The 14775-nt window shown below is 34.5% G+C and overlaps 1 protein-coding gene across 3 annotated transcripts in view; it reads left to right on the top strand.

Moving 5' to 3' along the window:
• The window catches only part of Sim (bHLH transcription factor single-minded), a 76007-nt gene that overhangs the window by 10068 nt on the left and 51164 nt on the right, over positions 1–14775 (top strand). Inside the window, exon 1 of one of the 3 annotated variants that reach the window (XM_076441758.1) lies at positions 691–14775. This exon is cut by the window's right edge and continues 19633 nt beyond it. The exons of the other annotated variants lie outside the window; for them this stretch is intronic. The gene's annotated coding sequence lies outside the window, so the exon portion shown is untranslated. Of the gene's footprint in view, positions 1–690 lie in introns of those variants that run through there. 3 annotated transcript variants of the gene reach the window in all.

The raw sequence follows: 14775 nt of genomic DNA, 5'->3' as shown, positions 1-14775 counted from the left end.
CCTCTTCCTTTTCCGAAGTCTTTCTCTCGTCTCCCGTAAAAGTTTCCTCGTATGGGACGGAAAGGAAGGCGCGAACTTTGGAAAAGCGATCATGATCCTTTCCCAGATGGATTTCGGCAAATGTCCGGTTTGGGTCAGGATCACAGAGACCGCAAACTATCCAGCTGTTACACGGTCGGTTTAGTGGCCGGATAGGTGAAGACTACTTAAGCGTTTCGACATGTGTAGAAACACGACATCCGATACTTCCTATGGAAGACCTCCTACCGTTTACGGTGTTCATCCTATTGGGATTTACGACGCAATCACATGGGACGAGAGGCAATCCATTGTGGTCATTTATGCGGTAACGAGTAAACAGTTTTCGTCTGCGTTACTTGTACACCGATCACGATAACAGCAGACATTGACAATGATTTCATTTCACTGATACATACAGTTTAGGAGCAAAACTGATCACACACACTTTAAATCAGAATAACTTTTTTATCAATGGGCCAAACGACTTCAATTTCTCTGTAAGGCTAGAACTAGTCTAGTAAATGACGCCTAAAAAATATGTTGACAAAATGCATTTGGTCGGAATTGTGAAAAACTTGTATAAATTATACGCTCCGAAAATTTCATTGAAATTGGTTAATCGGTTTACGAGTTATAATCGATGAAAAGTGGTAAAAATTGCAATTTTTGCATGATTTTGAGCCTTTTTACCACATTTGATCGATTATAACTCGTAAACCGATTAACCAATTTCAATGAAATTTTCGGAGCGTATATGTATAATTTATACAATTTGATCAAACACATCTTTTAAATTTTCGTTATTGACCCAGCTAAATGAATCATATAAATCAATTTTTACTATTGTTCTTCACAATTCCGACCAAACGCATTTCTTCAACATAGTTTTTAGACGTCATTCACTGAACTAACTCTTCTAGCCTTACAGAGAAATTGAAGTCGTTTGGTCCATTCGTAAAAAAGTTATTCTGACTCAAAGTGTGTGTGATCAGTTTTGCTCCCAACTGTACAGCGGTGGACTGCTAATTTTGGGGCCTTGAGCTAACATTGTTTAGGGGCCTAACCAGTTAACCCAAATTAACTGAATTACCAAACATTGTTGTATAATCTAATTTTTCTGAAGTTGTTCATTTAAATTGTTTTTATTTTATTTGACCGCGAAGGGGCCCTGCGCTGCAGCCCCTAAAACCCATGCCTAGACCCGCACTGGATGTACAAATGAACACTTAAACTACATTTCTGTTGAAATTAGTATATTTGCAAATCGTTATTTCGTTTCCCGAGTGATGTTTCTGTAAGAAAGCTTTGTTATTGTTAAGTTCTTACATCTTAAAACCTTTATACATATATTAGAGGATTTAATACATTATTTATTATAAGCAGACTGCGGATTTTATGTATTTATGATAAAATGAATACGTACAATTTAAAACAGTGGACATGTTAAAAATATTTAAGGACATCAATGTGTTAGTTTCAGCTCGATAGAGGATAACTGAAAGAAGAATACAATTTTTATTTGGCTGCTGTGTCCTGCAATCAATGCAAACATTTCTTGTTTTGCATAAAGATCCGCAGTCCAATTATAAGGAACAAAAGAAAACATGTTACGAAATTAAATCTTGAAACGAAGAATTGTTTCAGAAACAAATCTCTTGAATCGGGAAAAGAAGAAACAAACAAATAACCTTCGTGACGTAACAAAACACGAACTGGGGAAACTTAAAATTTACACTTTTTATAAAATAAAATAAGTAAGGCTGCATAAACTAATAAAACTAATGAAAACTCCTTTTCTACCTTGTAACGAATGCTTCGCTACACTCGCTCGCCGATCGAGAGAGTATCGAGTCTCGCATTCGATTCTCGATTATCGACTATAATATACATTTTAAAAAATCCAATATGCAAATACGGGATTCGAAGAAAAATACAGTACATTGGTAGGTTCCGTATTTCTGAAAATAATTTCAGGGACAGGCTGTTGAAATACAGAACTGTCCTCGAAAATACAGGACGGATGGTCACCGTACGTACAGTTCGTGTTCAAATGACAAAAGAAAAATGGCAAAACTGTTTCTTTGGAGTTTGTCGCGCGAGGCGTTACCGAGTCATGAACAATGCAGCCATTTTCACAAAGGAAAAGCCGTGCTCTTTGTTTTACCGGGATCGACGAGACGACAACGCACGGAGGCGGCGCGCTCGCTCGATTCCAGACTTTGTTTCGCCTTCGAACACAGAGACAGAAAAAGCGACGCCTCCCTTTACGTGAAATCCGTAACCATTCTCGTGCATGTAATTCCCACATGACTAAAACGGTGGCCGGTGGTGGGGAGATATGTAACACCGGGATCCTGACTCAAGCCCGAAGTTTAGTTTTGCTTCGGAACGACCTTAAGTTCCACCACTTCTGTCCTCTGACCCGCCGCGGGTCCCAGAAATGACACCGTGCCGTCATTTCCGAAAAAAGTTCACACCTCGGAGTTAACGGTCGTTACGGGAACAGTGAATATGCCTAGTGTCCTGCAACCACATGACGATTCGGATACCCTCGGACTCATCATGAAGCGTGAGTGAAGCTTCTTCTTCTTTTTTTTTTCCATTCGTCGCGTTCCATCGTGAATTGTTTCCACGAAACAATCGCCGAAACCCATTTTCACTTTGCATCATTGTAATTCAATCGTATCGAACAATACTTAACGCTACAATAAAGTGATATTGTATGAAATTACTCATTTCATTCTTGGTCTTGTTTATTCGGATCATTTTATAGGTTTTTTTTTTAATTAAAGATCTCTGCGATTGGATCCATTGAAGTTCGTTAATGGATTATCAAGCTAATTCGATAGCATACCTAAAAGTATGATATATTATCGTTTCTTGCACTTTAACACTACACCTACCAAGCCTTAAAAGTAACTGGTACATGTTCCCTTATAAAAATGACTAGATTGATTTTATTTAGACTTTGGACGGCTCCTATTATAATACGTGCTCTACTAAAGATACATATACAATCAATTCTTATAAAACCATTTTTTATTATTTCAATGATTGTAAAATAATCAATCTGGAACCGATCATTTTGACCGGTGGTGGTAGGTTTATTGTTAACCCCTTGCCACCTTTATCCCGAAAAATGTCATAGAAGCGAACAGAAAATTCATGCTTTTTATACGGTTACATTTATTTGAATGCTTAAGGATGTTCTGGAGGTACAATGGGAGACAAAAGTACAAGAAATTCGAAATCCATCAATACATACATATATTGGCAATGAAAGCCATTCCCGAGTATATTTTGCATTAAAAAGAATAGATTAATTTAAAAAGCTTTTGTTTAATTAGTGAATTTCATGTTACATTCATTTTTTAATCAAATTGTCTTCATATTATAAAAAATTGTAAGTGACTTTTGCGAATAATTGTACCCTCTGATTGTAGCTATATTCAGTGGTCTACACAGTTGTCGCGTTTCCATGCTAGTGAGAAGGACAACACGATAAATTTGACGTTTTGTAACAGTTTATAATTTTTTGCTCTGTAACTGTTTAGTGAATCCTAATAAACTTTGAACATAATTTATTACATAATTTTTACTATATATAAAAAAAAACCTGGAGTTTCTAGTTGCGTTTTTTTCAAGGTTTAAATAGGGTTTGAAGTGGAATTTTATGAATTCTCCATAAGAAGACGTGTTAAAATGTGCAAACTTGCTATAATTTTTATAAAGTTGCTATAGTTTTTAAACGGTGCAGTGAATCGAACCCAAACTTCGGTAATTGCATTAATTTAGTAAGAATTATATCTTGTCAAATTTTTAAAAATTTTGTTGCGTCTTTATATACCTCCAGAACATCCTTAAATATTGATTACAAACGAGTCAAATTTTATTTCAATTAAAAAGAAAGGCGTAACGTTCATATTTGTTAGACTCTGTTCAAATCTTCGTGACGAGTGTGGCTCGTTATAATATGGCAAGAGGTTAAACAATATGAAATTAGCTAATTTCTAGAGAAAATCATCCTTTTACCAGTGATTAGGATCATCTCGCTGACAAAAAAGGCTTCAGTAATTTTGTTAATTTAAGTAACAGCTAAGATAGTCAAAGTTTAATGGTATAATAATTAGTAGATGATTGCGAAAGTTCGTGATGGATTCCAAAATATAACGCAAACGATTCAATTAAAAAATGACAGTTTTGTTTAATAGCTCTTTGAATACTGAATACAATAGTATTTCATGTTGCTGATCTGATAAACACACATATAATTCTTATCAGAGCTGAAATAAAAAGTAAATTATTTCTTTAACCCCTTGTCCTACAATAGTCAAACTCGTGATGAAGATTCTGAACACAGTCTTTGTTACTAATTTGTTTTGTACTTGAAATGTCCTCTTCTTTTGTATTTGAAAATGTCTGAATACTATAAATGTATTTAATTTTAAATAATATAAATTAAATTTAGCATGATGTATATCATTTGCAGTCTGCATTGCCGCATCGTGTAGCGTTGTGCAGTTGAAGATAAACATTTCAACCGTCGAGCTTTGAATTTTGAGTGACATATTACCGCAAGAATCAGAGTATTCTTAAATACAAATTACCGAAGTATTTCACATTTCACGTTAAATACAAAATGCATAGCTACACTCAGTTGATTTATTCTATAGAAATATTTTGTAATGATATAACAATCGAATGCAATATCTGAAAGACAAAAATAAATTACAACTTGATAATGTGTATTTGCAATTCGAATATTTGTTGGAATACCTTTCGCCTAATTTACCAAAGCAATTTTTTCCGAACCAATTCGGTTGACATTATTCTGCAGAGAAATATGCGATACTCGCGATGATTCCCAGTTTACGACAATGGTAGGTTTGCTCTCAATCGAATGCAGCTGTTTTATCGATGTGTTTGCATTTGTGACGCTCGAGCAATTAAAAAGCGGTTTGCATTATTCTGCAAAGAAATATTTGATACTCTGACAAAGCGATGATTCACAGTTTACGACAAATTGTAGGTTTTGCTCTCAATCGAATGCAGCTCTTCTCTCGATGTGCTTGCATTTGTGACACTCGAAGCAATTAAAACTGGACTTGCATTATTCTGCAAAGAAATATTTGATACTCTGACGAAGAGATGATCCACAGCTTACGACAAATTGTAGGTTTTCTAACGCTCGAGGCAATTGAAGATCGGTTTGCATTATTCTGCAACGAAATATATGATATTCGCGATGATTCACAGTTTACGACAATGGTAGGTTTTGCTCTCAATCGAATGCAGCTCTTTTGTCAATGTGTTTGCGTTTGTGACACTCGAAGCAATTAAAACGGGACTTGCATTATTCTGCAAAGAAATATTTGATACTCTGACGAAAAGATGATTCACAGTTTACGACAAATTGTAGGTTTTGCTCTCAATCGAATGCAGCTCTTCTGTCGATGTGCTTGCATTTGTGACACTCGAAGCAATTAAAACGGGACTTGCATTATTCTGCAAAGAAATATTTGATACTCCGACGAAAAGATGATTCACAGTTTACGACAAATTGTAGGTTTTGTTCTTAATCGAAAGCAGCTCTTCTGTCGATGTTTTTGCGTTGTTCGAAATGGAATGGACTTCCAATAATCTTCCGCTATTCTGCAAAGAAATATATGATATCCGCGATGATTCACAGTTTACGACAAATTGTAGGTTTTGCTCTTAATCGAAAGCAGCTCTTCTGTCGATGTTTTTGCGTTGTTCGAAATGGAATGGACTTCCAATAATCTTCCGCTATTCTGCAAAGAAATATATGATATTCGCGATGATTCACAGTTTACGACAAATTGTAGGTTTTGCTCTTAATCGAAAGCAGCTCTTCTGTCGATGTTTTTGCGTTGTTCGAAATGGAATGGACTTTCAGTAATCTTGCCAAATTGACAGCTTGGCGAGTCGAAGTACGGTACGACTAGCTCGGTGAAACAGGAGAGAAATCGTTAAATAAAAGCGGCCACGATGCCGAGGGCCGAGAGGAGAACGCAGCGAATAATAAAAAGAGCAATATGTATCGTGGGTCGTCACGGCAGGCAACCCCCATCGAGGCTTATGGCACTCGGACCACACGAGATTCGAAAATTTCTGCCGGACCCTTTGCAGCCTTTTGTCATCGTCCCAGCCCGGGCTCAGTTCTTAATTTGCAACGGCGACAACGTCAAGTTACGACCGAGTTTCCGAGACCGCATAGACTGCATCCTATTTCTCGTCGGGGATGTTCTTTCACTACGAAACTCTTCTTTCTATAAGAAATTTCTGTTTACGAATCGCACAGCAAACTATTCTGTTCACTTCTTGGAATTGTTACAAGTGATCTAGTTGTTCAGTTACACTCCGGGACGAAAAGCCAGCACATCTTTTATTTTTCCTCATTTGGCCCAATAATAGTGAACGGTATATTGAAATGATAAATGTACAGCTAAAATATGCTGCAAGAATTGCTGGAAATAAATACATTTTACGAGAAGGTAATGCCCCGCAGTCCACACGGTGAAATCGGTAAAGAAATACTTTTCTTTAAAAAATATTCGTGCTTTGTTTGGAAAATTGTTGGGGACATCTTGCCAGAGCCGTACACGAAAATGGCAGACAAATTCAAAAATCTTAACGATTTAAAACAGTGCATTTTGGGCAAATGGGAGAATATTATCGAGAACAGTATTAAAAAATTGCGCAAACCTTTACCAAACCGCATGAATGAAGTCGTCAGATGTAAAGCAGAACGTACAAAATATTGAGCATTGATTTTAATTGATTAATTGCGCTATATTTCAAGTTTTTCGTCAACTGTGTTCTATCATTTTGTCACACTAATAATTCTTCTTTAAATAAAATTAGATGGGTTAACAAAGCTTCGATTAATTTCATTCGTATATGTTTTACGAAAGGCGCACTGAGAATATGTGTATAAAGAAAATTGAATTTGTAATATTTAATAAACAAAAATTGCATTAAGTAATTTCGAAGAGTGCTATCTTTTTGTCCCGGTTTTCTCAACGTTTATGTATATCTCGTTGGTTAAAGGATGCGAAAATTCTTGAATTCAATGTATTGGAGCCAAGTATTACCACGAAATTGTTCTTTCTGCAAGAAATTTCTGTTAACGAATTACACAACTGTTCACTTCTTGTAATAGTCGCTGATCTATTATTTATTAGTAGACCGTTATGCAAAATAAACAATGTTTGCATTGATTGCAAGACAAAGGAGCGACATAAAAATTTCTTTCTTCTTTTAATTATATTTAAGCTGAAACCAATACGCTGACGTTTTTAAATCTTTTTAATATGTCCACTGCTGTAAATTATGCTTACCCATTTTATCATAAATGCATCAAATCCGGAATCTATTAATTAGTGCAAATAAATATAATATTTAGTATATCAACTATTTAACGTACAGTTGGCTAGATTGGTTTCGCATAAATAAATGGAATGCGAAATTTATTCAATGTCTAACTTGTATTTGTGTTCTTATTTTGGTTTATATTTATTATACATTTGTTTATTGTACATTTAACGTACAGTTGGCTAGATTGGTTTCGAAAAATAAATGGAATACGACATTTATTCAATGTCTAACTTGTATTTATGTTATTGTTTTGGTTTATATTTATTATACATTTGTTTATTGCACATTTAACGTACAGTTGGCTAGATTGGTTTCGAAAAATAAATGGAATACGACATTTATTCAATGTCTAACTTGTATTTATGTTATTATTTTGGTTTATATTTATTATACATTTGTTTATTGCACATTTAACGTACAGTTGGCTAGATTGGTTTCGCATAAATAAATGGAATGCGACATTTATTCAATGTCTAACATGTATGTGTGTTCTTATTTTGGTTCGTGTTTATTATACATTTTCTGGAACCGTAGTATCAAACAAACAGAAACTGGTTATGGCAAACACTTGGGCGACGAAAGTTAGGGTTCAGCGGTTTTAAGCTAGCTCTTGAACAATGGATTTCGCGACAAGGCCTCGATAAACCATAACTCTTGCCGCCGTTGCACTCATATACATATTTTTGTCGCGCGTGTAGTTGATGCTTGCAGTATATGCAAGTTTGATTACGGTAGAAGATGCCTCGTCAGCATAACAGACATCCTTGTTATCGTACCGGAGTCCAAGGTTACACCGTTGGTGCCTAACTCGAGACCGATTTGTTCCTCCTCCCCATTTTTCTTTATCGTGGATACTTCAACCGACATGTTCTTATTTGGCTCTCTTTCTAAGTTTCGTTTCGGGAACATATGTATGTTCAGCGAATCATAGCAATATTCGGACACTTTTAAAAGGACAATAACTTTTTTTAACATCGCGCCATTCGACTTGGATTTTATTGAGAAGTTAGAAGAGTTATTTTACTACACTTTTTTGGCGAAATAAATATTTCAAATACTATTTAATATTTTAGATTTTATTTTGCTGAAAGAAAATAGTATTTCAAATAAAGTATACAATTTTGAAAATAAAATATATTAATTTTAACAATCTGAACCACTAAATACAAAGTATTTCTATTTTAAGTTCTAGTAATTCCGGCCAATGGCAATGTTTTCCAAATTTCTTTTCATGCAGGAAACTAATTTGTTGTAACTTCTCAAAAAAATCCAAGTTGTAGGTATGACCCGATATTATAAAAGTTATTGTCCCTTTAAAATTGTGCGAATACTACTGTGATTCACACAAAACAAATCGTTTTCCTAAAAACATTTTAATTCTATTCTAGTAAAGTATCAATAATAGGTCGAATTAGAGATTGCATACTTTCACTTTTAAACTTATAAATATATAGAAGGCGCGACATGATCGCCTGCTATTGACACTAACCTGTTTCGAAAACAATAACCAATATTTCTCGAAATTTAATGGATAGATTCAGTTGCAACCGTTAAATTTTAACTATGCGCACGTTTTTAAATGAAACATAAATATACACGTGGTGAATTTTATACAATAGCCTCGGGAAACTAGTCGAAACTGATCGTTTAAAACTAGCCATAAAAGCAGTGGTTTGTAGTGGAAGCTATACGTATTGCATCGGATGCATTATTGACTCAAAAAATGATCACAAAATGCCATTGTGTATATTGCAAATATTGTGGTTTGTATACCGACGCGCGTATAGAAAAAGCTTAATAGAATTATTTAATTTCTGTCACTGTATCTCTTTTAAACGTCAATTTTATTTTTATTCTGTTTTATATAAAAATCATTGAAGACACGTTCATCGAAAAATTGTAATAATTAATAGGTATTAAAGAAAGAGTTGTTAAAGTTCAGCTTTCATTTTGATATCCTAGCTTTGTACATCTGAAGATCTAAATTAATTTCGGAAGCAAATGTTTATGAAAAATTAAGGTACAAATAGATATAAAATATATGTAATACGCTTACCTTCTCTAAAATGGTCTCTTTGTTCAATCAGATTCTTTTTCCAATTGAATAAAAGTTGGGATCTACAAAAAGCCAAAAATTCGTTATAACAATTTTAGTGATATAATAATTACTTTACTTCTCTTACTAGTAATTGAAACAAACAATTTTCATTTTGCATACAAGTTCACAATCTAGTCATTATTATAATTATAACTACAAATATGTAGAATGAAACTTGTAACTCCTACTTGTAATTCAGTCAACATTTTTTTATTTGGCATAGAAATCCGCAGTCTAGTAATTATTATAATTAGACTGCGGATCTGTATGCAAAATAAAAAATGTTCGCATTGAATGCAGGACACAGGAGCCAAATAAAAATCGTATTCTTCTTTTAATTATCCTATTGAGCTGAAACTAATACATTGATATCCTTAAATATTTTTAACACGTCCACTGCTTTAAATTGTACGCGCCCATTTTTGTCATAAATGCATAAAATCCGCAGTCTAATTATAATTATAGCTATAATGGGGATTATAGCGAGGATCAGAAAGTTTAATTAGCCTTTGCACGTCCAATAATGAAATATCGCTGGAAATGTAAGCGTTTCGTACGTCAGTTCACTGTTTTCTTCGGCCGTTTCTCCCTTCTGTAGCAAACGCGTAGCAGCCCTGAGACGAGTTGTAGACTTTTTACAGCCGAATCGAATGGTAAGGGCAACGAAACGCGGACTCGAGGAACTCTTGCCCTGCCAACACCTATACCTTACATGTCGTTTCTTCGTGTATTTCACATTTTACTTTTACGAACTCGAGAACCAAAGATTGTTTATCTTAACTATACAGTTCATTAGATTCAATCCAAGAATTAATTGAAGTTCCCCCACTATTCACATTTTTATTAATTCCATCTTCAAATATATTATACATACTTTAGGATTGTTTTTATTTACACGACTATCCTAAGATTTGGAAGATTTTCATTAAATCTTAAAAATGTCAATTCAAATTCGTAAGCTTTGAAAAAAGAACAGACTTCTTTTAAATTTCTTCTCGAGAAATTAAACCTATTCACATCACTCCTTTTGTAACACAATTAAAACCGTCGAGGATGTGCGAGACCATGCTCCTCTTTCTGATGACGGAACGGAAGGATCTAATGAATAATTCTGTTTTTATTAAATACAATACACATTTCTGAACAAGTTATAAACATATTAAATTAGTAATTACCCTTACTAATCAAAATGTTTAGAAACATACCGGTATAAGTCAATCTTAACTAGATTATACTCCGTGTTTTAATTTTCACAATACAGAAATTGTTTATAATTTTCTCAATCCGTATGGAATGTTTTGTAACAACAAACACAAACCATTATTTTACTCAAAATACCATGTGTATGTGTTCCTGAATCTCATAGTGACCACTATGATTCTCAGCCCGCGAAATGTGTAAGGTCCAGAACTATCCGATAGAATATTTAACCCTTAGCAGTCGAGGGGTGACTCAGAGTCATCACTAGACCGCGGATCTTGAATATCTTGATGCACTTATGGCTAATAAAAATTTTCAAAAAATGCTAGAATACAAAATTCGATAGCATTTACTGGGTAGGCAAGAAAGTAATTTCGGTGTTTTAAGGTGAAATAGAGAACCCAATTTTTTTATTCAACCAATGAACTTTAATAAATAACAGATTTCCCCTTTTATTCGATGATCTTTTGCCAAGAAGAACAAATAAGAAAATATTTTATTGATTAAAGTTCATCGCTTGAATAAGGAAATTCGGTTTTATTTCACCTTAAAATACCGAAATTACTTTCTTGCCAACCCAATAGTAAGATTTTCATTTGATTTGGATCTACGGAGGCTGTTCCCATTAAAAATAGAATTTCATTTCATGCCACTTTCTTAAAGTTTGTCTATAAAAATTGAAAATTGCATGAACATCCGCAGTCTAGTCATCACTAAAAATTGCTGTAACATTATTCACAATATTGTTTACATGATTAAATATGTAGATATCTGATCAATTACTACACACTCAAGTGTTGTGCGAGGTACTATATCAATTTCATATTCATAACATGAAAAAAATAATTGGAATTATTCTAGGCCGGAAGCAACGTTTAATTTTCAAGTTAAAATAGCTCGATCGACGTTGTAATCTCTTTAAAAACAACTTGACATATTTACAGAATGACAGCCGCATTCGACTTTCTCTGACACCTAGTTCCTCCGGCGCACCTCCTCCGTGTTCTGATGTATATACTGGGGTGAAAGGGCGAAAGCGTGGAGGTGATAATAAGCCGTAAAGACTGTGAGACGCATCGGGCATGCGTGAAGCGTTTATTCCCTTTGGCTTTGCGGACCGGCCGATGTCAGCCACGCTCCAATCGTCCAAGTGGCAATATTTTAGTGAAATTATTACGGACGAAGATGTCACTGGTATTTCGACCGTCTCGAGTTACGGGAAAAGAGAAAATGGAAAAGAATAATCGCACGTTGTACAAATTATCAAACATCTGCATCGATAACACGTGCAAATCACGAATAACACGCGCGACGATGCAACCCTACATGTTTCAGTGCTTGGTACCGCACAGTGGGCCAGAATCGTAAAAAGCTGGATTAAAATCCCGTCTCTATTTTGCTTTTTGGGGCTGTAAAATCGGATGCTACAGTGCATTGTGGCTCTTATTTCCGACTTTTGAATTTCTTTTACCGCACCTCCCCCCTAGGATAGTTACAATTAATAAAAAACAAACCTGTGCAAAGTTTGAGCTCGATCGGGTAACGGGAAAACGTGCCCGAAGGTCCTGAGACATTAAAATAATCAATTAAATGCTCATAGATCGTTTTCCTCGAATATCTTTTAAATTGTTGACCGCATCGAAAGATATGTTGAACAAAACCTAGCAGATCTAGGCAGGCTGCGTATTTTATGTTGTATTACTGGTTTTCGGAAAAATTGAGAAAAATGTCGGAACAAAATAGAAAAGTTTTTTCTGAAAATTAAAAATTGAAGTGCACCTTCAGCCTATCTCGAACAAGTATTAGCTTACGAAAAGACCTAATTTGAACTTTGAGAGTTAGATTTGAATTTTATAGAAATCATCCACCGTGTACTGGTCGAAACACGAACAATAAATGCATCGATGGTGATTTATATAAAGTGATCTGCCCATTGACTTACAAATATTTGCAGTAATCACTTCATCCTAGTATCCCCGAGTTCTTCGCCTTTGATTTGTGTGCTCAATTTATATCGGCCCCAACATCATAATTCTTGCAACTAATTGGATAGTATTGGAAGATAATAGATCATAGGAATAAGCGGTGTTCTGCTATTCATTTTTTTGTGGATGTATCGTTTGTAGGAAGAGCTGGCAAATACTACAAGATATTGGGTTAGAACGAAAGTTCGAAATTTTTATATTATTATTATTAATATTGTATATTAGGCTTTCTTCCATTACAATCTTAAGCGTACAGTGGATTCAAATAGTATCTGACCACTAAATTTCCCATTCTCGTAAAGTTGTCAGTGTTAGAAAACCTAATAAATAATTTTCCTACTAATACTACTCTTTTCCTCTGACCTTTTCTCCTATCAAAAAGTATGAGAGATATTTAAGATGATCAAATGAAGTGAAATATTATTTACATACAGTTAGGAGCAAAACTGATCACACACACTTTAAATCAGAATAACTTTTTTATCAATGGACCAAACAACTTCAATTTCTCTGTAAGGCTAGATGAATTAGTTTAGTAAATGTCGTCTAAAAAATCTGTTGAAAAAATGCATTTGGTTGGAATTCTGAAAAAATTTGTATTAATTATATACTCTCCGAAAATTTCATTGAAATTGGTTAATCGGTTTACGAGTTATAAACGATAAAAAGTGGTAAAAATTGCAATTTTTCAAGATTTCTGGCCTTTTTACCATTTTTGATTGATTATAACTCGTAAACCGATTAACCAATTTCAATGAAATTTTCGGAGCGATAGTGTATACAAGTTGACCAAACACATCTTTTAAATTTTCGTTATTGGCCCAGCTAAATTGACACAGATCTACAAAACGTACTTTTTAAATTTTCAATATAGGCCCAACAAGTTGTAAAATGCAACTTTTAGTATTTTTTCTACAATTCCGACCAATTGCAATCTTTGAAAAAATTTCTTTTCACATCCTGTAGCAAACTAATCGCTCTAGCTTCCCAAAAATGTTCAAATCGTATAGTACAACATTAAAAAAGTGATTGTCTTTTTTAGAGTGTCCGAATATTCATCCGAGTCACTGTATGTACAGATACCAACGGTATTTTTGATAAGCGAACTACGGAGGTAGTTTCGCCTATTTTTACTGCAACGTCGCGTGGTGTCTATTATTGCGGAGAAGAATTGCAAGCGACGTATGTTGTACTTTGCAGAGAATGACGGTGTGACGTCATTCAACGCAGTGTACGTGTCCAAGTGGAAAACACTGGCGACACCAATTATCCATTTTTGCACGGAATTATCGCCACCGACCGAGATAACGGTGTCCATGCAGTGTATAAATCGTTCGCAAATGTTACGTATAAATTAGACGCGGACACATGTTGTCTCAAGCAAGCCCATCGGAACTGGAATTTCGCATTGACCTTGACTCAGTTCTTATCTACCGAGGTTCGATGAAAGAATCTTCCCGAATACCTTTGTACAAGAAGAAAATACCAAGTTGGTGTTATAACATTTCATTGGTACGAAGACTAGATATAAACGTTAATACTTGACACTTTAACGCTTTGCAAAACCCCTGAAAGAAGTTATGTATTAGCACACATGCGCATCTAATCACGATTAATGTTTAGACAGCGGATTTTATGCGTTTATAACAGAAATGAGTAATTGTAATTTAAAACATTAAAAACATTGGAGTAATTTAAACATACTGTTATATTATTTTCAATCTAAGTATACTAGACTGCGGATCTTTATGCATTTATGGCTTATAAGAATTTTTAGAAAATGCTGTAAATGTTCTGTATAAATTGTACAGAATTTAGTACAATTTTTATTTATTTTATGCTGTAATAATTGCTGCAAATAAACACATTTTACAGCAAGGTAATGTCGCAGTCAACGCGGCGAAAGCGGTCAGGAAATACTTCTCTTAAAAAACTAATTGGTGTTTTCCCATGTTTTCTCTAACCTCAATATTATTAAAAATTCTTGGGGACATCTTGCCACAGCTGTGTACGAAAATAGCAGACAATTCCAAAATATTAACGATTTAAAATAGTGCATTTTGGACGAATGGA

Source organism: Lasioglossum baleicum, chromosome 17 (assembly GCF_051020765.1).
Source record: "Lasioglossum baleicum chromosome 17, iyLasBale1, whole genome shotgun sequence".
Classification (NCBI taxonomy): Eukaryota; Metazoa; Arthropoda; class Insecta; order Hymenoptera; family Halictidae; genus Lasioglossum; species Lasioglossum baleicum.
The sequence above is the reverse complement of the archived record's forward strand: the minus strand, read 5'-3'. Positions and strand labels throughout refer to the sequence as shown.